Source organism: Pteropus alecto, unplaced genomic scaffold (genome assembly GCF_000325575.1).
Source record: "Pteropus alecto unplaced genomic scaffold, ASM32557v1 scaffold146, whole genome shotgun sequence".
NCBI classification, from domain to species: Eukaryota; Metazoa; Chordata; class Mammalia; order Chiroptera; family Pteropodidae; genus Pteropus; species Pteropus alecto.
This window is the reverse complement of record NW_006442107.1, coordinates 14,922,862-14,950,045: the sequence shown is the minus strand read 5'-3', so window position 1 is coordinate 14,950,045 and position 27,184 is coordinate 14,922,862. Positions and strand designations below refer to the sequence as shown.

At 35.7% G+C, this 27,184-nt stretch overlaps 1 protein-coding gene across 14 annotated transcripts in view; it reads left to right on the top strand.

Moving 5' to 3' along the window:
• The window catches only part of DTNA (dystrobrevin alpha), a 342,095-nt gene that overhangs the window by 174,173 nt on the left and 140,738 nt on the right, over positions 1-27,184 (top strand). The window contains exon 1 of one of the 14 annotated variants that reach the window (XM_025038602.1): positions 8,366-8,558. The exons of 12 other annotated variants lie outside the window; for them this stretch is intronic. The gene's annotated coding sequence lies outside the window, so the exon portion shown is untranslated. Of the gene's footprint in view, positions 1-8,365; positions 8,559-27,184 lie in introns of those variants that run through there. One more of the 14 variants, XM_006919984.3, reaches the window with a different exon arrangement.

Sequence of the window (27,184 nt, the reverse complement as noted above, 5' to 3'; positions counted from 1 at the left end):
ATGTATGTCCTTTTATTTCCAAGGCTTTAAAAAATCCCTTTGAACTTGCAACTCTCACATGTATATTTCCTTCCAAGCCCTATCCTCAGGGCTTTGGGTATATATAGACACAGTCTAAGTGACATTGTACTTAATGTCTCACAGACATCTCAAGTTCAACACTTTCACACACGCCTCACTCCTCATTGCGTTCCCTCAACAAGCTCCCGCATCTAGCTTCTGTGTTGTAGTAAATGGCAGCTCCAATTGTTTCAGAATGCTGGGGCTTTTTCCTTATACTCTATTCTTACTCATCCTGCCACATTCAGTCTACGACTGATTCCTATCAACGCTACCTCCAAAATAAATGTCAAATGTGTCCACTTCTCGCTGTTTCTATTGTCAGCATTTTAGTTCATCATCATCAATCGGCTTCCATGCTGGTTTTACTTTATCGACTCTTGATCCTCTCCCATCATTCTCCACAACATAGCCAGGGTGTTATTTTAAAAATAAAAGGTAGATTATGTTACTGTTATGTTTTCAATCCTTCCAAAGCTTTCCAACTGCACTTAGAATACGTTTCAGAATCTCCAATATGGCCTACGAAGCCCTGGTCCCTGGCAGCGTTTTAATGCCATGACCCCTGCCCTTCACTGACAGCACTCCAAACACCCGTCTTCACGCATTCCTGGAACACATCAGGTGCTCCCCCCCATGTGCTCTTCCCCTTGCCGGAAAGGCCTCCTCTCTATCCATCACAGGTGTCATCTCAAATGTCACTTTCTCAGAGAGTTCTGAGATACCACCAAATCACCTTCGAGAGGATGTTTTTTCCTGATACCCCATTCCAAGCATAGACACAGACCGAATTATTCACCGCGAAGTTAAGAACAGTTCTCAAGGCTTTTCTAAAATCTTAGCAACAGACAGATAATACAAGTCATAATATTAAAAATTAGTTATCAGCATTATTATTCCTTAGACATATCCTTCAGAAGGGGTCCCATATTGGCTCTCTTCTCCTGGGCCACCATGTTTTAGAACCTGCCTCCCCCACAGGTTAGCGTTCCCTTTGACCTGGATCTTGCTCCTCATGTTCAGAACTTTAATGCCCATTCTCTCCAGATCTAGTTCCTGGACCTGTCCCCATTCCAGTTAATAACTCATAATCTTCCAGCTATTCAACCCGTAATCAGCACAGCATTTTTGAGTGGCTTAGTTTCTCTTCTTTCCATCACTGTGTTCCAGGCTAGGCGTTATATAAGCAGTAGACCCATTAAGGTTTACTCAAAAAAAAAAAAAAAGAGCAATCTCAAAGATAGTCATAAAGCCTGTAGCCTCCCTTAGAATATGGAAAAGGCTGCAGTTTAAAAAGTAACAAATCGTTTTAAAGTCAAGCTACATATTTACATAGAAACAGGTATGTATAAGTAAATACAAAAAAATGTTAACTGTGGTTGGTGGGATTACAGTGAATATAAAATATTTTTGCTTACTTTTATTCTTTAATTGATCGACAGTGTTTATACTAAAGATATCCCGAACCTAAAATAGATCAAACAAATAATGTCTGTGTTTAATACTTTGGATATTATTGCTACAAATATGACAATATGAGTGGGCAGCCAAACCACAGGAACTAATGTGTAACTTAGGGTTTCTGCTCAGTGTGTGTGGATAGGAGCATATAAACACATAAGTTTCTCCATTTCACATGTCACTGTGAGGCTGTAAACAGAATGCAATGGGATATAAAATATCTTGTCATATAATGAATATGAGTGGCTAATATCCTCTGAAGACACTTTTTATCTCTGATAAAACCATAGAATGCTAATCCTTTTCTGCCCTGTATTAATTGTAAGCCATAATTTTGATAGGATAGCAGGAGTTCTGTCCTAATGTCTCACCTGGCAAAGGCATACTGTGGTGCCTTCAGTTAAAAAAAAAAAAAGAACACCTGCTCATCATTATTTAAGTGCAGCTATCCTTTCAAATGCTTAAGTGCCTTCTTCACAGGCTTCTATGCCACTTCCCTTCCTGTGTATTACTCACCATCGTATAATGGTTTTTTCCAATTTCTCCATTTGAAATGTCACTGTGGGGCTATAAACGGAATGCAATGGCCTGATGAAGAATTGACCAGTGGGAAGTGTAGAGCTCAGATAATACTGCCCAGGTAGACTCCAGTGAACTACCCAGTTCAAAGTGACCCTCTGAAATGCAGATGGTCCCTGCCAAGGGAGTATTTACCACCACAGACATCCAGAAAGGTCCAAAGTGCCCAATACCTTTATATTATGGATCAGTTTATATAAAATGTGTTTACCACATGAACCTTTCTCATTCATTCTAATAGTGGAAATCATTTAAGTATATAGAATAAAATTTTAAATATTAGTTTGTTATTTGTCTCAGTTGATTCAAACAGTTTTCTCAATAGTGTGTATTTCTTCAGGATTCTTTTTCTATTACCCTTTCTGGATAATTTTGCTATGTGTTCTCTTGAACCACATATGCTTCTATTTTTTCTTTCCCCCTAAATCACCTTCTATTCTATTGTTTTTTAATCGGTGTTTTTCCACAATAATTTATTCTTCTACAGTCCTGCCTTAATTTTTCTAACTTGCTTCATTTTCTGATACAAAAGTTTTTATCATAATTGTCATTAATAATTAACTTTTACTGAGTGCCTACTGGGTGCATGACATTGCGTTTGCTTTCTGGTCTCTTCATCTCATTTCCTGTGATATATACACATATTGTTTCATAGGCAGTTACTGTCCACCCTCCCCCCCATCAACTTGCCACTGCCTACTTAATTACTTGTTTTTTCCCAGGGACACATTACAAAGGAAGGGAGAAATTCAGTAGCCTCTATCAGTCCTACATCTACTCTGTCACTGAATATGTTCTTATGGTACATAGCATCCCTCCATAGGCCTTTAGAATGTTTCCTGTACTGTTATATTCCAAGTCCCTGAACACAAAGTAAAAATCTGGGGAAACACACCTAATATCCCAACAGCAAATGCTTTCCAAGCTTTTTGCACACTGAATCCGTGCTTTTTCCCCTTAATGTTCTGCCTAATTCTCTGTGTACTGTCAAGTCAATTAATTTTATATATTTTTTTATATATCTACAGCTATATTTTTGTTATCCATAGTCTTATCTCCCCATCTAGGATATAGGCCATTTATATTTCTTGCCTACATCTTATACAGTATGTGCTTTTAGAAGGCACTTAATTAAAAGTTATTGAATTAACATAAGCCACACGGAACAGACAAAAAAAAAAATCTCTAAATACTGTGTATTCAGACTAAAAAAATGAATTCTTTCAAGAGTGAGGTCCAGGAATCTGCTTGTTGCCTTGACTTCACAGGCAGACTTGATTTTCGGAGATGTCCTTCTCTTTTCCCTCTAGACCAGAAAAAAATATATCCTTTCAAATGAAGATATCATTATGGCTATGCAAAGACACCCGGGTTTACAGGATATGGGATTGTCACAGAGGAAGACCTGTGACAATCTGACACTGCAGTCAGACACTGAAATCACACAGATCTTCCATTTTCCTGACAGAATACAAGGCCATAAAAGAACTCAGAGCCCATCACAAAGCTCTGCCTAATTTGATAGCAGTTTAAACTCTAACTTTATGAGCATCCTGACCTCTCAACTCTCTTGGAATCTTTTTCTCTTCGGGACAAATTTTGGCCCAGGAGTATATTTGCTGCTTCTCAGTATCCACTCTGTTTTGCTATTGGTGGAAGGTAGCTTTAGAGATCCTACCATGTGAATTGTCCCTGACGAGAGAGCTAGCATTACCCACCTCCAAGGAACTCCCATTCCTGCCTTGGACTCTAGAGCACATTAGTGAAGTTTCACAGATAACACCAAACTGGATCAGGGAAGGAGGCTCTCTGAGATGAACTGCCATTTAGAGTCAGCATGGTGAAATTACAGAAAGCAAAGTGAACTCACAAAGAACCCCAGTTTCTGGTCCAGCGCTAGAAGAAATCATGGCAGAACTTTGAGCCAGTTATTTCACCTCATTGAGCCTCAGTTTCCTCATCAGTAAGAGAAAGTATTATACTAAATTATGGGTACGGATCCTGCCAATTCTAAAATTCTGTGCTTAGATTTTCTGACTTAAACTCAACAACCTCCCTCCCCCACAGTAATCTATTCAAAGGAAATAACCCAGGATATTACCAAAACTTTATATACAAAGGTATATTGCTTATAAAAAGAAACCTAGAAAAGCCTAAATATATTTAATAATAAGAGATGGTTAAATAAATTATGATATATTCAAATAGTAGAATCTTATGCAACCATTAAAAGATATTTCCAAAGAATATATAATACCATACTGTATTTATTTATATATCTTTCATTAAAAGAAAGTAATATTCAAAATTACCCAAGGGTTTTAATATATACATTGAAAAAATATATCAAAATGTAAATATTGGTTATCTCTGATAGTCGAATCATGTGTGCTTTTAATGTTATTTCATAATTTTTTTTATTTTTCAACTGGACATGTGATATTAACTTTTAGTGAGAAAAAGCAAGAAGTATAACTTTCTAATGTTAAGTTTAAAAACCCAACTATGCTTTTCACTAAGAAAAAATCCAGAATAACTGTATAATAATGAATTTTAAAGGGGTAAAAAATGCATAAACAGATATTTGTGAATAAATTTCCTTGAGCGAGTAGGGCAAAATAATTCAGGGTTCACAATAAGTTATCTATAGGATATGTAGCCATCGATTTCACAGTGCTATTTAAAAACAGCTATTTTCTGTGATGTGTCAACAGTAGAAAAACACAAAGAAACCCTTATTATTTAGAGCACCATTAATACAATTCAAAAGAGGAGTGCATTTTTTAAAAAACATCTTAAGTGTAAAATAGTCTGTCTTGATACTGAGTTATATAAATTGAGATAGATTATAACAGCCTTGTTCTTTCATAAGAAATTATCATGAATCAAAGATACTAATGCGATTAATATTTTTTTAGGTCAGCTGCTAAAAGCAGCTCAAGAAATCACATTCTTGCAAGAATCGTTCTTTTTTGTTGTCGTTGCTGTTAACAGGTTTTCTTGTTTGATTTAAAACAATGCCCTAAAAATAAAACACTTTGTGCTATTATAAAAGAAGTAATAATTTTTTAAAGTAACTCTAAAAATTGCATTTATGGAGGTTCTAAATGTCTTTTTTAAATTGTATTAACGTTAGCAGCCAGTTAGGGTTTGGGGCGGGGGGGTTGTTTGTTTTTTGTTTTGTCTTGGGATTTGTTTGTTTGTTTGTTTTGTAGCCATCCTGCCTGATTCAAGCTCCTGAATTCTCAGCCCATGCTGTTACTTTGAGTTTGTAGGAAATTAGGTGCCCTCACTTCTGAAGAGAGAGCAGAGAAGCAAATAACCTTGTAGATTCCCTCCCCTCCCTATGGGTCCAGGGATAGGCAAATTGACTTCCTGGGGTACTTTCTGAAACATTATGTCTCAAAAACTGTTTCTCCCTAGGTGATTGGATTCTTCATATGAAATTAAGTGGGTCACACCAGCACAGATTATGTTACAAAGTTTGTTCACACTGAGCGAGAAATTAATCTGAACATTTGCAAAAGGGGATTTAAAACTTTGGGAAACCAAACACACTGACATCATATTTCCTGATGCTTAAGAGAATCAAACAAATTACTTTAAAACCTGACAAAAGATGTTTGCTAACCATGTTAAACTCTCTCATAGCAGTCTACATTAACAATTAGAAACGTAATCAATCTGTAGGAGAAAAAAGGCACAAGGTAAAGACTCCTAAAGAAATTAAGGGAAGCAATAAGAGTCGCTATTCCACCAGCCACACATGAGAATAGTTATGAATTATTCAAATTGTGGTTTTATTAGTCTTTCCTTCATCAGCTGTCCTGAAGAGGGATGGGGGTGCTGATTTTCCAGCACATGTGCCTCTTGCCCTTTCTGCCTTACTTACACCCTTTATGGGACTGTCATCATGAGTCACAACACAAGGATTTTTCAGAGTTACCGCAGCGCCAAAGCTATTTTAATAATATCAACTGATTTGTTGTAGGGCTTTTTTTTTTTTTAATGATAGAGAAATCTTGCAAAGCGCGGCATTCATTTTTTTCTGGCAACGTCCTGCGATGAAAATTTTTTCCTTGCCACAGTTTTGTTTTGTTTTTTAACCCCTGGCTGCTGCTTCCCGCTCTAAGTCTTCAAAGGGATTTTAATGCTAATTTTCCTATGCAATTGGCTTTGGTGGCAGGTAATTTCCTGAGTTAGATGACTGTGGAGAAAAGCAGCTAAAAGTATTAGTGAGCAGTTTACAGCTCTTGTTACAGATCAAGGTGACCTTTTAAAGGTTACTGTTAGCACAACGTCAGTAAATTGTCAAAAATGCAATCTGGATGAACAGTTTTTTATTCTGAAGCTCTTTATAATGAAAATGCTTTCTACCCCATTTTAATTTGAAAAAAAAAAAATCAGTAAATAACCTATAGACCATTTCTTGAGAATCCAATATAAATATCAAAATGAACTGCTTTACATAGTGTATTTTTCTCTTATCTTTAAATTTTTCTTAAATCAACTACCAACTTTAACACTCTTCCTACAGTTCATTTTGCTCTGGGAATATGTGTAACCTTTTGACTTGTCAGTCCCCCTAGTTTCTAGATAGGAGCAAACAACCCTTGCTCTTTACCTGAAATGGTCATTGTATTTATGTGGTGTCATTACCCAAACTCATGTTATAAATGAGTCATCTGTATCTCATTGAAAAAGACAGTTTTATCAGCAAGGGAAAGTTAAATGTCAGTGAGGTTATTCATTGTCCCTCTTGTTCAAAATTCATAAACATTTTTAGTAAATAATACTAGCAATAACTTATTGAGCACTTAGTATGTTTCCAGCTCAGTCCCTGGTATTTTCTCATTTAATACTTTTTCACAACTCTAAAGTAGGAATTTTAGAGAAAAACAACTGAGCTTCAATAATCTATCCAAGATCACAACACTAATTGGGATGCGAGTCCAGTTTCAAACCCATGTCCGTGTAACTTCACGGTTGCCCGGAAGTGCTCCTCGCCTCCCTTCGCGGTGTGGAATACTAAGGAAACGCCTGTGCGGATCCCTTAAGAGTTTAACCACAGCAGGTAAAGCTGCGAATGCAGGGGAGGTGCCCTGCACTGCACTGAGGTGAAACATTCATTCCCTGCTTTATCCATTTAAGAAATAACCACTGAGCCCTACATTATGCCAAATCCTTTGCTAGTTACTTGGTAGAGAAAGACATATAAGACAGCGTTCCCTTTCCTAGGAGAGTTCATTCATGTCTAAAGAGAAATGATAGATATGTAAACAAATTATGATGAAATATGAGCTAAATCTGAGGATTAAGTAAGGCTGTGGAAGCAGCAGGATGACAATGCAAGACCTGAGGGACAAAGCAGTCTCTGGCTGAAGGACAGGGTCTACCAGCTGTGAAAGATGTCCAAGGTGAGAGAGAGGGACAGTGGGTGACATGAGAGGAAGCCCCAGTCACCCAGGATGCCCATCAGCCTTCCTTAGAGTACTAGGAATAAACTAAAGGTGATTCTTTAAATCTTAATTATGTAGCCCTTGGTTTAGAGGGTCCGAGGGTTGTTCAGAGTTGATATTGTCCCAACTGCAAGACCTTTACTCTTAACGTAGAAGCCCAAATATAATTTGGTTGATTCTAGCAGGCTGTATCTACACAAATCCAAATCTGTGATCATTTTAAAGAGAACTGAGACCTAATCTGTTTAAACAATGGTTAAACACAGGCTTTTGGTGGGGAAAAAAAAAAAAATTTACCTCCCATTTCTGAGCTGTAATTAGAAGTTTGCTCTAGAAAAACACTCTGAGACTAGCCCTTTATATACTGATGTAGTAGTGTCTTCAGTATCTGTGTTTACTGAATTATTTAGTGTATTTTTTTTATATTTTTAAAGGATCTGTGAGATTATTGCTGCATTTCCTATAGAGTTGGTAACTGGCATTTAAAAATATTTGGTTGGCAAAAATAGTACAAAATGATCAGTATTTCAAGGGATTAGAGGTCACTTAAATATGCATATAGTTGTTTCATTAGTTGGTTTCAAAGTTTTAGAGATCTTTTATACTTAATACCTCTATTCATTTTTCTTTTTTTGTTTTCTTGTTCACAAAGTTGAGTCAGCAACAGAAACATATTCAAATTAGCCTTGTCATACAGAAAAAAAAAAATCTGACTTTGTCAGGGTGGGTGGAGGGGGAAAAAGCAACTTTTTGTCAGTCTTTTGTATTTCAGCAGCTGGATTCATTGCTGCCATGGTAACGGACCACATGATGAGGTGTATTAGATTGCTCTGTGTTGAGTACAAGGGGAAGAATGAACACAGCATTTTATTGAAGTTAAAGGTTACTTTGGAGTTTCTCCTGTGGAAATGTGTAAGGTCAAATACTGTAGCTTTCAGCATATGTAGTACTTCAGAGGAAGAATTAGGGGCATGTTGGTGCATTTAACTACAAAACCAGGTAAGGTACAATTGAATCTATGAAACTGAACTCCTCTTACTTCTTCTGTTGCAGTGGCATAACTTGCTGGGTGGAATTTCACTGTCGCCCCCGCCTCCCCCCCCACCCCCATTTTTTTTTGGACAGATTTCTCTTGTTCCCCTCCAACTCCCCCACCTTCAGTTTCATCTGTTTTTAATTTAAAAGGCTAAAACGTTGTGCATTTTTATAGTTCTACGGTAATGTGTGTGTGAGTGTATGTGCAAGTAAAAGAAAACTGGGAAGGAAGTAAGAAGAATGCGATGATTAGTGTCGTCAGACCGATGTAAAACTGAGCAGCGTTTCCTTGTTTTGTTGTTTGAAAATGGTCCACTTTTCTTAGAGGACATCTTATTAGTGGCATTGGTCCAGAGTTGCTTGGCTCTTATACTAAATTAAGCGGTGGGACAAAGTTCTCCAGCATGTTATGTAGTGTATTTATTGTATCTGGGCTTTTGTTTCTGCTTTCATCATATTACTGCTAGCCTCATCCAACACGAATAGTTCACTTTTATCTATAATTTTTACAACATATTTTATTTCCATTAGTGTGCTCTTCTTTCAGGCATTGTGGTCGTATGTGTCTTAGGAGATTTAAAAATAGAAGTAAAAAGAACATAGATTAGTATAAAATGAACTCTTTTGCTTACAGACCAGTAAGAGCTGAATGTAAACAATTCAGTGTGGCTTCGTAAAGCATCAATTCCCAGAGCGCAGAAGCCTCCTCCTGCCTTGTTTACAGATCACCCTAGCAGCTTGCTTCCGAAGGGGAAGCTTTGATAGGCACAGAGCAAGTTAAAGAAGAACATTTCTTTATTAATTACTTAATCTGGTTTCTTGCTCATGGTTTCTACTGATGTTTGATGTCTGGCTTTCTCATAAGACGTGATGATTTACTTTAATTTTTTAGCTAAGAGCTAATCTATGCAACTTCTCTCCCCTTAGAACAAAGTTGACTTGGCAGCTTTAGAGACAAAACTTAACCAAACAATAGCAGAGCCTCACTGTCATTCAAGTTTATTCAATGTTCAGTATTCACTGGAGTGTTTTTATTTAGGAAAGTCTTTGAAAATTATTTTCTAGGCTGAAATGAATTATTTGCCAATAATCGGCACTGATTGGGATAAAAGCCAATAAATTATTACAAGTTTGGTGTTATACCACTCTTTCTTCAAAAGTATACTTACTTAGATTTTGTTAAATCCACTTATGCTCTGTAATTTTCATTGCTATTTATTTAGTCTCTCTAGTTTTTATATGTCCAGGACGTCTTCTAAATTTAAGCAAGGAGTTATAGTCATTATTCAAACATTTTTTGCCATAATTGCAAATAAAGGAAACTATTTCCATGATAACAAATATCAAAAGCATAATAGCACTGAACATTTGTAAAATGTCCATATTTGTATATTTTCCTTTTCTCCTTTGTTGCTTTGAATGCAGAGCAAGCAAGCTATAAGCATGTCCTTCAAAATATAAAACATTTCACAAGCGTAAGTTATTACTTAATAATAGGAAATTCCCAAGAATTAATGAAAGATAGTACCTGGTAAAATATTTTAAAGGGTGAAATTCTCAATACTGACAATATCCGAGGTAGGAAGTGATCAGTTTTTATTAAAGAAAAAGTAATTGAGAAAAGGAGAGAAAGAAGAAGCTAGAGACAAACACAGAAGAAACAAGAAAGGAAAGCTAGAAAAAAGGTAAAGATAAAAGTATAAATGATCTCTTAACCAAGCTCTCTTCTTTCCCATCACTGGGATGGATTAAATATAAATAAAAGAAGAGGAGTAGAATAGTGTGTATGAGATGAAATTAGTAAAAAGTACTATTGTTTCACTACTCCATGTGTTTAAGTACATGCTAAGTCATAGATAGTTCCTTTCTGTTGATTGAAAAGAAAACAAATTCCTGTAGTTGAATTTGTTTCAGTCGTTGATATTGTGGGCTAAGATATCAGCCAGCTTAGAAATTAGAGCTAGAAATGTGTAAAATTCAATATATACCCAAATTTCTGTGATCTTATTCACCTGACATTAGGCCATATGTACATGTCATTTCTGAGGTCACCATAACTGAGAGGTGCATAAGATGGAATTTTATTTTTAAAATTTTATTCTTTACATTTTATTTTTTAAAAAGAATTGTGTATTTTAAGGAGTACAATATAATGATTTGATATACATATACATAGTGAAGTGATTATAATAGTCAAGATAGTTTATACAGCTTCTGAAAGTTACATTTTCATATACATAGTGAAGTGATTATAATAGTCAAGATAATTTATACAGCTTCTGAAATAGTTACCATTTGTGTGTGTGTGTGATGAGAGCACCTGAAATCTACTCTCTTAGCAAATTTCCAGTATATAATATACAGTATCATTAACTATAGTCACCAGGCTGTACAGTAGGTCTATAGATTTGTTCATCCTACATTACTGCAATTTTGTACCCTGGACCAACATCTATCCCTCTGTTTCCCCCACCCCATCCCACCAGCCCCTAGTAACCACCATTCTACTCTGTTTGTTTGTATTTGACTTTTTTCGATTCCATATATAATTGCAATCATGCAGTATTTTTCTTTCTGGCTTATTTCACTTAGTAGAATGACATCCGGCATCATCCATTTTGTTGCCAATGGCAGGATCATCTTTTTTTTAAGACTGAATAATATTCCATTGTAAGTACATACCACAGTTTCTTTACCTATACACGTGTTGGTGGACACTTAGGTTGTTTTCATATTTTGGTTATTGTAAATAATGCTGCAATAAATATGGGAGTGCAGATATCACCTCCAGGCTCTCTAGCCTCTCAGATAAATATCTAATTATCTGCAAACATTTACCTTTATTAAGGAGATAAATGTTCAACAGAGTCTTGATAAAGAAGACTTATATTAACTATTGTAGCCTCTTCTGTAAAACCAATAATAATCTTTGAGCATCAAGACAATATTTCTAAATAGATGAAGACCAATCCAATGAATGGTGATTCAATATCAGATAGATAATCTATTTTTAGGAATTGCTATTTTTAAACATATGACTTCATTAAAGTGAATTTTATTAACAACCACGTAATTTTTTGTATGAAAAGAACTGGACTCTTTTTTTAATATTCTTAAATGGTCTTGTATATAGTATAAGGCCAGTGTTTTTAGAAAGTGGAAATTTCTAATGAGTAATATGATATTTCCTCCACAATTTAATTAATTCCATTGATAACATTTACAGATCAGTAACAATAGACGTGCTTATTATGTTCTTATCACAGCTTATAATAAAGAATGTTGACTTTGTTCAATAAGCAGTAGGGGGGTTTATCAATAATGATTAGAGTTATCAAGAACTATACAATGAATGGGGGAGAATAAACTTATTGCTAGGAATGAACAATTTGTTACATTTCTAATAAAAAATCAATTGATTTCACTTTCATGATATTTAGCTTGATACATTTTAGAGCAATATTATAATAATTTCCCATTACCTGGCTTGCATGTTTTATATGTTAACTATTGACAGTATTTTAATAATTATCTTTCTAAATTGTAAATTATTTGTTTTAAATAAACAATATTTCATGTATAACACCTATCAATTTGGGTTTATATAAGTAATAATTATACTCAGAAAAATCATTTGCCTCTACCTATCTCTCACTTAAAATAAAATACCACATGGATTAGATTGGCAATTCCAGTATAAAATGTGGATCCATCAAAGTAATAGAAGAAAATAAAGAACTCAAGATAGAAACACACACCTTTAAAGGCAGAAACCATCTTGGAAGCTAAGCAGGGTCGGGCCTTGTTAGTACTTGGATGGAGACCGCCTAGGAAGACCAGGTGCTATAGGGGTAAAAAATTTAAAAATAAGGGATTGTAAGCTAACAAGGTCCTTGCAATCTGTGAGGTCGACCAAGGGTTGCCCGCCTAAAAATAAAAATAAACAAACAAACAAACAAACAAGTAAATAAATAGCAGGAACCATTCCTTTAGGAATGGTTAGATAAACAGTTATTACTTTGGGGGGGGAAATGCTTTAAACAAAACTTTAAAATGGCAAACTAGAATCAGTATTTGCAACATATATAAAAGAGAAAAATTGAGTATTCATCATCTATAAGGCCTCATAAATCAAAAAAAAAGAATAGCACTAATTATTTTTAAGACTATTTTTAGAACAGTTTTAGATTTGCAACAAAATTGAGGAGGAGGTACAGAGATTTCCCTTATATTCCTTGCCCCAAATCACCTGCAAATCATTCCCCATTATCAGCATCACTCACCAGAATGGCACATTTTTTTTTTTTTTTTACCAAGGGTGAACCTACATAACACATTATAATCATCCAAAGTTCATAGTTTACCTTAGGGTTCACTCTTGGTGTTATACATTCTATGGGTTTGAATAAATATATAGTGATACATATCCATCATTATAATATCACATACAGTATTTTCACTACCCTAAAAATCCTCTGTACTCTGCATATTTATCTCTCCTTCCCCAGCCCCTTCTTGGAAACCACTGATCTTTTTATTATCTTCATAGTGTTTCCTTTTCCAGAATGTCATATAGTTAGAATCATACAGTATGTACCCTTTTCATATTGGTTGCTTAGTACCTTGCCTTTAAGGTCCCCCATGTCTTTTCATTGCTTTGTAGTTCATTTCTTTTGAGCACTGGATCACAGTCTATTGTCTGGATATACCACAGTTTATTTATCTATTTACCTACTGAAGGACATCTTGGTTGCTTCCAAGTTTTGGCAATTATAGATAAAGCTGTTATAAATACCCATGTATTATATACAAGTTGTGGCGTGGACATAAGTTTTCAACTCATTTGCATAAATATCAAGGAGTACAATTGCTGGATCGTATGTGAAGAGTATGTTTAGTTTTATAAGAAACCATTAAACTGTCCTACAAGGAGGCTGTACCATTTTGCATTCTCACCAGTAATGAATGAGAGTTCTTATTGCTCTATATCCCCACCAGCATTTGATATTTTCAGTGTTATGAATTTTAGATATCTAATAGATGTATAGTGGTGACTTATTGCTGTTTTAATTTGCATTTCCCTGATGACATTGATGTGGAATCTTTGTCTCTGCTTATTTGCCATCTGTATATTTTCTTTGATTAGGTATTTGTGTAGGTCTTTATTCATATTTTAATCAGGTTACTTTTTGCCTTATTGTTGAATTTTAAGAGTTCTTTGTATATTTTGAAGAACACTCCTTTATCAGATGTGTCTTTTGTAAATATTTTCTCTGAGTCTGTGGCTTGTCCTCTCATTCTCTTGATACTGTCTTTCACAGAGCAGAAGTTTTTAATTTTAACGAAGCCCAGTTTATCAGTTATTTCTTTCATGGATCATGTCTTTGGTATTGTGTTCACTAAATATTTTTAAAACACCTACAAATTAAGCAAAAAAAATACCATTTTAATCTTTAGCAAATATTTTTAAAAGAGAAAAATGAAGAGAGGAATATAATATCAGTTGTTAGGGAGGGTGTGGGAAATGTGAAATCCTGTACACTGCTATTGAGAGTATGAATTAATACTTTGGAGAGAGGAGTTCAACCTGGCAATGTGCAGCAAAAGCTTTAAAAATTACATCCCCTTGGGCCCAACAATTGTACTACTAAGAAAATATCCTAACAAAATAGTCAACCATATATGCAGGGTTTTTCATCGTTATGGTGTTTATGAGTGTAAATAATAGAAGTCATTTAGAAAAAAAAAAATCTTCTGAGAAATGTAACAAACACCAGCTCATATTTCTGATCTGATAGCTATAAAGTGGTAAGAAGTCATAGGCATGGCTATATGCTTTCCTAACTGTTCTACTTTTTTAGTTTTTAGATAGAACATGTATAGGCAGCGCGGTATGGAGATAAGGGTCTTGGATTAAGTTTTAGAATGCCTGAACACTACTATGGACTAGACGAGTTAATGTAAATATATAAATATAAGGCATTATTAAAATTCTAATGTTAGAGAGTATAAAAAAAAAGTCTGAATTCCTTTATCCATCTATATTCATTTGTCTTCACAACTAATGTTGCAAATAAAAAGTCCTAAATCAAATGGCAGTCAGAGGGTACAATTTTAAAATTTCACTGAAACGTAGTGTCCAGTGGTAAAATCTGGATGCCTTGATTTTGATAGAAAATAGTAAAATATTTAGAATAGTATATACTTCCCAATTATTATTATTTGAAACTTATTCACAGTAAATTTCTGCTCATATAAGGATGTCCAGAAGATCATTTGTCTTGCATATAACCTAGCATTTAGACATAGTGGAGAAGCTAGCAATTTAGAGCAGTGTTGATCAATAAAACCTTCTGAGATGCTAGAAATGGTCTGTGTCTGCACTATCCAGTATGGTAACTACCTAACCACATGTGGCTATCGAGCACTCAAAATGTGTCTAGTGTGACCAGGAACCAGATTTCTAATTTTATTTAATGCTAAGTTATTTAAAGAGCCACATGTGACTAGTGTTGTCTTATTGGACAGAGCAGCTCTAGAATTAAGGACAATAAATAGGGTCTTAAAAAAATGCAGAGAATCATTTCAAGCATCTCTGATGAATTAGGGTGACACAATAAGGTGAATATAATTTGTGAAATTTCTCTTCAATTCAGAGAAGTTCTGATCAGGGAGATCCTTTGATTTTGGTGACTCATAAGTCCAAGATTTTCAAAAGAAGTCTTGGTCTTATATAGTCTATAGCCTTGCTCACTTAAGAATTCTAATATTCATTCATTTTCTCATATACTAGAAAAAAAAACTTAATTTGAATTTATATGTGTCAATATGCAAGAAAAAAACACTGTTCTCCTTTATTCTCACACTACTACTATACTTACAATATTTCTGACACCAAATGACATCAAATGTGTGAATTTTCCACACCAAGCAATTCTGAGTAACTTCCTGGAGTGAGTGTCAGATCCCACAAGTTGAGGGCTCAGTCTCACAAGACCGCCCTCACTCCCACTTCAAATGCCAATTGCAAGTCCAGGTTATCACCTGTGCTTCTGACTGGCTGTGAATCAGAGGTTCCCACAACTCCCTCCTCATTTGAGCATTTGCTAGAACAGCTCACAGAACATAGAGAAACACTTAGGTTTACCGGTTTATTATATAACAAAGAATATGATAAAGGATGCAGATGAACAGCCAGATGAAGAGATACATAGGGCAGGCTCTGGAAGGGTCCTGAGCACAGGTGCTTCTATCTCTGTGGATTTGGAGTGCACCACCCTCCCAGAACATGGATGTCTTCACAACTCAGCAACTCTCTGAACCCTATAGTTCAGGAATTTTTATGAAGTTTTCGCCACATAGGCATGATTGATGATTAATTTAATCTCCAGCTCTTCTCCACTTCCTTGGAGGATGGGGATGAGGTTGAAAACTTCAAGCTTCAAATCATGGGTTGATCTTTCTGGTGACCAGCCCCCATCTTGAAGCTATACAGATGTTCACCAAGAGCAACATCATTGGAACAGAAGACACTCCTATCACCTGGACTGTTCCAAAAGATTAAGGAGCTCTCTGTCAGGAACCAGAGACAAAGACAAAATATCAGAACAAAAGATGCTGCTAGTGTTCTTAGCACTTAGAAAATTGCAAAGGTTTTAGGAGCTCTGTGCTAGGGACCAAATGCAGAGATCAATATATATTTTTTCTATTATTTCACAGTCAGGCACTGTACTTGACTTTTAAAAGATAATGACTGTCTAGAGTCCCTAGATTCAGAGTTTTCTTGGAATATACTTAGGAGTCATGTGATACAGAACAGCTACTATAGAGGAAGGGAGAGAAGATGCTGGTGTAAAAGGAAGCTCTGAGACAAACTTTAAAAATAGTGAGCATTAGAAACATGGCGGCATGAGAGACGTTCCCAGATCTCTCTCCTTGAAACAACAATAAGCTAAACACTTAAAACTCAACAAAAAACACGCAAACTGCACACCAGCACGTCTGAGTGTGGGATCCGCGCATAAGAGCTACCACAGGTCAGAACCCCAGGTGTCGGGTGGTGGACTGGGAGAAACAAAAGAAGCTGCCTCTTGCAACTGGAGCTCCCTGTAGGAAGAGGGGGTGGGGAAAAGGAGTGGCAACTTCCATGAACAGCCCTGCCTGAGAGTGCTGTGAGCTCCATGCGGCCGATGTCAGTGCCCAATCATCAGGGCAAAAGGCAAAGAAACAGGGACGGCAGAAAAGTGGGGACAATCAATTGCAAGTCCAGGTTATCACCTGTGCTTCTGACTGGCTGTGAATCAGAGGTTCCCACAACTCCCTCCTCATTTGAGCATTTGCTAGAACAGCTCACAGAACATAGAGAAACACTTAGGTTTACCGGTTTATTATATAACAAAGAATATGATAAAGGATGCAGATGAACAGCCAGATGAAGAGATACATAGGGCAGGGTTTGGGAGCGTCCAGAGTGCAGGAACTTCTGTGCCAGTGGAGTTGGGGTGCGCCTCCCTGCCAGCACATGGGTGTGTTCCCAACCCACAAACTCTCCAAACCCTATGCTTTTGGGATTTTCATGGAGGCTTAATTACAAAGGCATGATTGGTTATTAACTCAATAAAAAAAAAAGAAAAGCAGAACACACTTCCATTAATGCCCAGGCAGAGAAATAGTCCATTAAACACCAAGAACAACCAGGATAACAAGGTATTTCAGATAGAAAGAGAAAAATCTCCAGAAAGTAAGCTTACAGACATAGAAATATGCAACTTAAATGACAGAGAATTCAGGATGATACTTCTGAAAAAACTCGGTGAGATCCGAGATGAAGCATAAAAATAGTAAGCGTTAAATAGAAGGCTGGGGAAAGGAGGACCTATACAGAGAAAACATTATGAAAATATCAGGGATAGATGAGAATCAGAAATCTTTGGAAATGTAGGTTAGTCATGAAATATAAGTTAGCCATGTAAGTTAGAGCTCAAAAAGCATCCAAAGACTACATCATCATCATCATACCATCATTGTCACAATGACTACCATCATCATCACCATCATCATCATCATCACATCATTATCATAATCACAAATGACCATGTGTAGGTCATTTGACATTAGGCCAAATAATTTTCATGTATTATTTTATTTAATTCTTGCCACAACCAATGATACAAACATCGTCCTCATTTATTGTTGTGAAAACTGAACTGCCAGTAATTGCTAAGTGGAGTGTCAGGCCGAAGGCAGCCCTGTTAAACCATGCTGAGTCTCCATTCTGCTGAGTGTTCTTGTCTCTTGTCTTTGGAATTGAAACCACTTTATCCTGAATACTCTAGGAATCCATATGAGGAAATTCATACTGACAGCAGCAAAGAAAATAGATTAGAGGAAGGCCATATTAGATGGATGGAGATAAGTGAAGAAGTTAATGCCATAATTCAGAGAAGCATGAGGGAGGTTTGAGCTAAGGTAGTGAAAGTGGAATTTGAAAAGGAGTCAGTTTGAGAGGTATTTTGTCAGTTGTCTGTCTTTACAGTAAGTCAGGTAGAGAACATCGGACTTATTTTTTTAAACCTCCCTGAAAATTGCCAATTATTGCATAAAGCACTAGAGCACCATTGTTGTGGCCAAGAAAATAACATTTCTTATAATATACAAGTTTTCCTAACAAGACCAACATGCATTAATCATCCAGTTAGAAGTCACTACATCATCTACACTCTTGAAATGTGTGGGACATCACAATATTGTTTGGGGATATGATATAACTAAGATGGGAACTTTATGAAATTTTTCCTTTCATTAAAATCTTAATATTCTTTGATACTGACAAATAGTGATTTTTTTTCTTTCCAACATACAAAATTTTTAAAAACATAATTAGAGCTCATTTAGAAAGGTCAAAAAACAGTTGCCTTTATCATATGGAAGCAGTCTTCGAACTGAATTTTTAACTTGGATACATTATTGCCCTGCCTTTGCCCCATTTAGGTGAATTTTTTTTTTCTCTTGGCAGTTTATCCAGGTTCATTTACAGGTTGGAAGATAATAGAAGCTATTATTTTCAATATCAGAACCTCCACTGTTTAATGAGAAATTACTTTTGATTTCTTCCAAAGTCTTATGATTACTGTGGTTAGAGAAGAGTGTTGGGAAAATGCAGAGAAAAAAGTAGAAGAGATGGGTTGTTGTCTTGACGATAAAGAGTTGAAAGGAGGTCGTCGAAGGAGATGCACAGTAGCCTGGCTGTAAGAAGGACTTTGGTAGTAACTGTCAGCAAAGGGAATGAGGAGAAAATAGCAGCCATTTGGGAAGATGCTGGTCATATCATTCTTTCTAGTATGTTGGGTGACAGTAGGTATGAGAATTCCGAGAATTCTCAGATATAATAAATAGAACACTTTTCTAAGTGCCAGATACTATTCTAAATACTTTTTGTTTAATTCATTTAATTTACAGTTGATGAATTCTCATTTAGAGAAAAATACCTAGCGCATAGGAATCACTGAATATACGTAAGCAGTTATCTCTTTGTTAATCCTTACAATAACCTCATGAGCCAGGTACTTTTATTATTTATCATCTTTATTTTACGAATGAAGAAATTAAAGCCAGAGAGGTTAAGTAATCTCTTCAAAAGCTTACAGTTGATGAGAGAGAGAGAGCTCTAGTTAATGGCTCAACCACTTAATGGCCCAACTACTAAGCCATCCTGCCCACTCTTAATCTATATAAAGTCTCTTATAGGTAGAGATAATACTTGTAATTTGCTTACAAAGTACTTGACATATAGTAAATCCTTAAAGATGTTAGCAATTATTATTATGTAATGCGATTTAGAAGATCGTTCTGGTATTTATGTCCTACACCACACTGCTCAGAAATAAGATTTTAGGGCAGCTTTGGATTTTTCTTATGTAAATTTGAGTAAAGTTTTGTTTAAGAGTATGTCTATTATAAATTGGGGAAACACCTTTTCTACCCAATCCTATCCATCTGTTTGATTGGCACCTTTGAAATTGTCACCTCAAAGAATGTGCCTCATAGGAATGTCTCATATACATATCTACATACTTCTGACCTTTTGACAGAGAATGACTACTGCTAACGGTACTAATATTGAGAGCAAGTGGATTCCCCTTCCACACTGGGTATTTGAATAGTATATTAATTTGTTCGTTATGGTCTTGCTAGGAATTAAATGCTCTGCCATTTGCATAACCTAAGGGAGCTAGTGAGAGGTTGGCAGCCAGGAAGGGGAATCAGGCCAAAGGCTGATCCATATAAGGGGAATCTTCTAAGGGGATGGGTTGCCTATAGAGTCCTCAAGGTCACATGGGTGGTTCCAGGAAGAACCCAACCAGACCCTAGAACAAAGTCAGGTATGAACTTAGGTTCTATTCTCTTTTCCCTATAATATGGGTTAGTTGGGGGTAGGTGAATTATCATCCTCTGTATAGAATTTTATGGAAAATTAGGTGACTTGTAATCTTAGTGAAGTTAGAATGTCAACAGATGCAGAATTAAAGATCCTTAAACATTATAGATACAGGCAGTGCAAGAACAACAGTTCTGTTATGCTAGAATTCCTGGAGAAAATGATACAGCTCTGGGTTGTGTGTTAGAAATGAGCAACAGACCAAACAAAAGAGGTTGGAGGACACCATGGCTGAAGACGGCAGAAATGTGAGGACTCTAGAGAGATTCAGGAGACTGCAGGAGAGGGCAAGGTGAAGCCTCAAGTCTGGGTGACCAACAGATACCTTGTCTTCTGTATCTGTCACTCTTACAGCTCCCTTGTGTTTATCTGTGACTTCAAAGTGTTTTAGCTAATGATGTCATTGGATAAATATGCCAGGCGACTACCCCAATTTGAGGACAAGGAAAGAGGCCAGCAGACCTCCCACCGCTCTGCTACCAGGGAAGGGTGGGCTGGGGTTATGGGGTGGGACAATCTCTCTCTAGATGTTTGTCCTCTGCTATATCACCCCCATCTCAGATGGTTGCTTCTCCATGGGCTTAAATGAGATAGTTTCTTTCAACTGTTAGGGAGTGTGTCGATAATGTTAGTAAATCACAGGGTCTCCAGATTCATCTCTGCAGATGTTATGTGTTATTATCTGGAAAAGTAACAAGCTTTTATTAATCATAATAGCTAACATTTGTACTGTGATTTACTGTTTGCAAAATATTTCAATTGCATTATATTTGAATCTCCTAACAATCCTGCAAGGAAGATGATACTATCATATTCTTTTTAAAGAAGAAGAAAATCAAGCTCAGTGAACTTCTCGACACTGAGTTAGTAAGCAAAGCATACATTTTAATTTACTGATATACTAATGGATGCTGCTTCACTCAAAGCCCCTCTCTCCCCTGAAAGTAAAACTTTTCTCAGAGATAACTATTACAAATAAAGAGCACTTGCATTTATTCAGATTATTCAGATTATACTTTCAATGTAATTTATGTACACAGTATATATTTAACAAGTGTTAACTGCCTGATTATAGTCTCTCTGTACTCCTCAAAAGTAATCATTCTGATTCTCACATATATGATGAAAAGATTATTTTGAACTAGAAGAAAATAGTCAACAATTATAATTCCCAATGCGAGAAACTAATGTGGGTGAAAAATGTGAAGCAATTCATTTTTCTAACCTCTAACATCTAAATGAGCAGATTTAAAATAACTCAGAAGGCCAAAACAAAAAGACAGAAAGGCAGCCACTATATGCCTATATAAAACCAATAAAAGGAAATTATTATGAGCCCCACACTACTCTCTCCCATATTCACACAACCACCAAACAATATACACAGTTTTATCTTATTGATACAATGCCCTGTTATATTCCTAGGTGTGTGTTTTGCCTTCATATTATACACCATCTATCTTCTTTACAACCTTTTTTTTTACTCAACATTGCCCATGAGTTTAGTTATCTTTCTTGTCTATCAGAGATATCAAAAATGCCCCCACCCGCAGGCTAACTCTCTGTGAGAACCAAAGATTAAAGTCTGGACAGGAGGAACAAAACCAGAGCAACAAACATCAGCAGCAGGTTTTTCCATTTGGCTAAACTGAAGTTCTTTACTTCGCAAGCACTGCTGCTATTTGAGCTTTCTTTTGCTAATACTTTTCCTTATTATGTAAAAAAGCCATTCTGAATTACAACATTTATTACCTCTGGTATTTAAAATGTATTAAAATAATTCTTTGGATTTAAACGTTCTCTTCTGACAGTAATGCTAAGATCTGAGACTCTTGTTCAGGATTAGGGTTAGGCAAGAAAAGAATATTAAAATGAAGGAGAGCTTTTCTTACCAGCTATAAAATATATTATAAAGCTATAATTATAATTAATTTGAACTATAATTAAAGAGCGTGTGGTGTAGACAAAACCCTGGAGTATGAACAAATACTAGCTTATGTGTTAATGTATGCTAGAGGAGGCAATACATATCTATCGGGGAGATGATTATTATGCAACAAATCAAATCATATTTGGAAGGAAAAGGTCATGCTACAAAAGAAATTCCAACTGGATTAGACTTATAATAATATTTAACAATTATAATAATACATTAATACTTATAATAAATCTAACTATAAGAATTCAAAGAAACTATAGAGGAATTTTAAAAACAGCTTTAGGAGATATAATTGACAACAAACTACATTGTTTAAAGTGTACAAATTAATAAATTTTGACATAATGTGTATACACTTTAAACCATCTCTAGAATCAAGAGAGTGAACATTTCCATCATCCCCAGAAGTTTCCACACACTCCTTGGCAATACTTCCACCCATCCCTCCCCGACCCACAGGCAAACACGAATCTGCTTGAGGTCACTATAGATTATTTTGCATTTTCTAGAGTTTATATAAATGGAATCATACACTACAAACCCTTTTTGTCTAGTTCTATTTATTCAACATAATTATTTTCAAGTTCATTCATGTTATTGCAGGTATCAATATGTTCATTTTTATTGCTTTGTTTGTTTATTTTTTATTTATTCATCTGTTGATGGACATTGGGGTTGTTTCTAGTTTTTGATAATTACAAATAAAGCCATTATGAACATTCAATGTGAAAATCTTTAAGTGAATATATATTTTCCTTTCTTTTGAGTAAATATCTAGAGGAATTTTAAATGATGTGTGAAAGGAAAGAGTTTTATAAGCATAAAAATGAAGGTTCAGAGTGGAAAAAGTTATATTTGACACTATTAACATTTTAGATTTCTACATATCCATTGGGGAAAACATGTAAGTGGCAAGACTTGCTATAGACAAGTCATCAAGAATTGTACATCTGTTATATCAATTAATCCTCACTGCAGTCCTAAACGGTAGGCACTGCTATCCCTGTTTGAGGCAGCCTCAGAGAATGTTCCATATTCTAATGTAGAAAAGTAAAAGGATATGTGAAACATAAAAGTAATTCATAAAATGTTTATGTCTGATAAATAGATGTGAGATAATAGGTCAATAATCTTAATATATAAAGAATTTGTGCAAAATATGTAAGAAAACATTTAAGACAGTGGTAAAGTGGAAACAAGACATAAATAGGTAGTTCTCAACCAAATGGAAGTAAAAATATACGAAAAATATTAAACTTCATTTTTAATCAAAGAAATTAAATGTAACACAACCCTATAACACCTTTCAACTTAGCAAAAATGTTTAGATATTTTGTTGTCGGGTTGTTTTGCTTTGTTTTAATATGTAACGTTAGTGAGGTTGGAAGCCATTCTCATACTTTATTGGTGGAAGTATAAATTAATATGCTAATTCTGGAAAGCAATTTGACAGCATTAGTAAATTTTATTGACTTTGGAAATAATTGCACCTCTGATCAAAATTTCAATTTGGATTCACCTGGAGAAATAATATGAAATGGATATGAAGATATATATTCAGATTTTTTTTTTAGCATTATTTACAGCATTTAAAAACTGGAAACAACCAAATGTCTCATAATAGGAAAATGAATAGCTAGTCATTCCATAACTAAGAAATCTTATGCAGCTACCAAAAGGGTGTTTATCAAGCTATATCAAACTATTTGTAAGAGTGAGAATTGCTACAAGTTTTCTGGAGAGCAGTTTGAGAATATTTTAATTGACTTAAAATGATTATGAGCATTAACCTAGTAATTCTACTCTTGGAATATCTAAAATGGAAATACTTTTGCACAAAAATTTATGAACAAGCTTATTCATCACAGTATTTAAAATAATGAAAATTTTAAAGTAGCCAAATGCCCAACAATGGACAAATTAAATAATTTAGTAAATTATTTAATACATTAAATTTTGATACATTCGTATGATGGAAACCATTTTAAATGTTTTATAAAAATGTTTAGTGAGAGAGAATATGCTTTTAATAAAACACTGTCTACCATAAACTCCTAACATTAGAAATTAAAAAGTAGAAAAAGTTAGAAGAAAGTAAAATGTTAGTAATGATTAATCTATGGGTAATAGGTTAATTTTTCTCTTTACTTTCCTGTGTTTTCTAAATTTTTTTCCTGTGGTTATATAGTACTTTGAAGTGCTGTGATATAAATTAGGTTGTAGAGACAGAATTTAAAATTACATACTCAGTGTGAATGAAGCTGTGTATGGAAAAGCGGCAAAAAGGATATCAACCAAAACATTAATAGTATGATTTTATTCTTTTATGCTGGTAAACAAAAAATTTAACTTCCACAGCTGAAAACTTTCTTAAAAGAAAAGGTTTTCTGAGTCATATGCTAACTGAAAAGGACCAGGAAGTCTAAACCACCAGTAGCAGCACTCGGTGGAGAAAGCAACTTGTCTTCTGTCCTGGAGTTGACAAGCACTTGTATAAGTTATGTTTGGGGGAAGAAAGACATAAGTTGTTTTGAAAAAAATTTTCATTGGCTACAAATAAGGGGAGAGGGAAAAGATGAAGCGGGGACAGTTCTATGATAGGAGCACAGTCTGTAAGGAAGAAATATTTACTCTTGTTGTACAGTTACAAGCAACAGTCCAGAAAGTTCATGCGTATTCAGGATGCAGTGGCATCTAGTGGTCAGCTAACAGATGCCTGGAGATTGACCCAAAGCTCCAACATACATTCAAGAATGTGAGCAGTCTTGTTATCTGGCCCACAGCTATTAACTGGTTAACTAGTCCTGTCCCTTTCTTTCTCCAGCCACTGTAATTTAATTTAGAGCGTCTCAGAATTTTTCTAAATTATAAGGAATTAGGGCAAAAATTATTCTGAGAAAGAGAGGGAAAAAAAACAAGTCCCTCTCTTTAATCTGTGAAAAGTAATGCCTGAGAACAAAAGAGAATTATAATGGGCTATTACTGCTGCAAGAGCAAGAAATACCACTCTAACCAGCTAAAAAGGAGGAATTGCCTTTTGTAAATAAAAAGAGCCCATGTACACTTGGCTTCAGACTTGTTCTGATCCAGAGAACCAGAGGATACCCCAGAGCTCTCTCTTTCCCCGTTTCTAGGCTCTGCTTATTTCTACTTAGCTTTATTCCCAGGAAGTTCTACCCAACCAGCATAACCAGATCTTGTGGCTCTCACTCCTTGAAGTGGCCCCCAAATCACATACTAACCCCTTCGAATCACCAGCAGGGAATTTTTCATAGTAACTCAGACAAGATCTCAGCAAGTAAGTGGCAAAGGCTGGCTTGGATTGTACGCACAGCTTGGAACTGTCACCATGACCAGGGGATGGGATGGTCTGACCCCCAGGCCTCGTTCAGTTGTCCACTTCTGTATCTGAAGGGAAACAAACAACTCAGTCCCTCAACAGCCACATGGAATAGATTATAAGAGAGAGTAGGAAAGAGAATGTTAGAAGGACGGTATGACAGTTGCTAGTAATAGAAACTAATAGGTACGATGCCAGACATTTTACAAAATTACCTCATCAGTCCTCTTGAAATTACATAAGGTAAATTTCCTTCTTGAAATTTCAAAGAATAAAATTGAGGGCAAGAAAAACTTATTTGCCCAAGGACATGCAGGCAGCACATGGCAGTGAGGAGATTCGAACTAAGGTATGTCTAACACCATAACCCAACTTTCCCTCCAAAATGTTTGCCTGTCTTAAGCTCCTATGACTGCTTTATCTGCAATCAAGGGATGAAGAGAGATGTTCTGTGTTTCTGAGTGTGAGAAATGACAAGGGGGCAAACAGAAGCTTTAATACCTTCCGAATGACACATCTAGGTGACTGGTTGCTTCTGTCTCCCCTGAGAACACTGCTTGAGAAAGCTAACAAAGAGAATAATATAGCAGAACGTGTGCCTTAGGAACAATGTTGGATATTTTCCGTATATTAAAATCAGGTCTAGGATTCAAATATATTAAAAGAATTTCTTGCTCAAAATTTTAAACTTTTTTGAAGAAGCTTGGGTACATTCCACATTAACATCCAAAGAGTGTTTTCAACAACATACTAGGTGCTCTCAAAAATATAAAAGTAAGTATAGTCTAAATTAGGACACGAAGAAAAGACAGGAGAGGAAATTCAAGGTGGAGAGACATAAATGGCAAAGTGAAATAATGGTCTCTGTAGATCTGGCAGTTTCCCAACCAAAGCATACAATCTAAAAGGAGCCTAAGTTTATTTATACCTGCTGAGGTTTTACTCTACCTAGTGATTAAATCTCCAGGACACACTAGATAAGTTTAGCAGAGCTCTAAGACCTCGAGGTTTGTGTTCTCTTAACCTTCTTATTTCCTGTGCTCAGTTCTACATGAAAAACTCATCTCCCACATCTAAGAAATGATTCCAAAAATAAATATAGGCATTTGCTTGAACCAGGACATTATGTCCCCAGTTTTCTTTTCAGAGCCTACAGGAGGTACAAGTTGCTCTTGAAGTCCGTCCACAAGCACAGTAAATGCAAGTTTCACATTTGCTCTCCAGCTGAGCGTCTGTGCTTAGCAAAGCTGCACATTAGTAGATAATGCCCATGAAGGAACTGCTGGATGAGTAATTTGTAGTAAAAAGTACTAACAAACCCTTGAGATTTGTTTAGCACAATTTATTTAATTCTTCATTCAGAAGTAAAATTCCATACATTAAGTAATATATCTCAAAGCACTTTGAACTTTAAGCTTTAAAGGAGTACCCAAATTGTAGGACTCTGACATGAGAATGGCCAGCCTTTACCCTGGTCTATCTGGAGCTAATTCCTTCCAGAGCCAGGGAAGGTGAGAAATAAATCTTTGTGGCCCCTGGTGCCCTTCTTGACAAAACTGGGAAAACATGCCAAAGTAAGAAGAGTACAGACCTTGGAGTCAGATTTAGATTCAAATATAATTTTCATGCAATAACTAGCTCTGGGGCCTCTCTGAGTCCACAGGTTTTCATTTGGATAATCCACTTGTCAGCTGAGACTTCCTAGCCCCTTGGGGAGTCAGATAAAGCTGGCGTGAACGCATGGGAAAGCCTAAACCCTTCCCACATCCTTTGGGAATTCTTGGGGATTACTGGCCCTTACTCTATTATTCCTCTGGCTCAAATATTATGGAAGCTGTGTTCCCATTTCCTCCTTTATCAGATTGCAAGTGAAA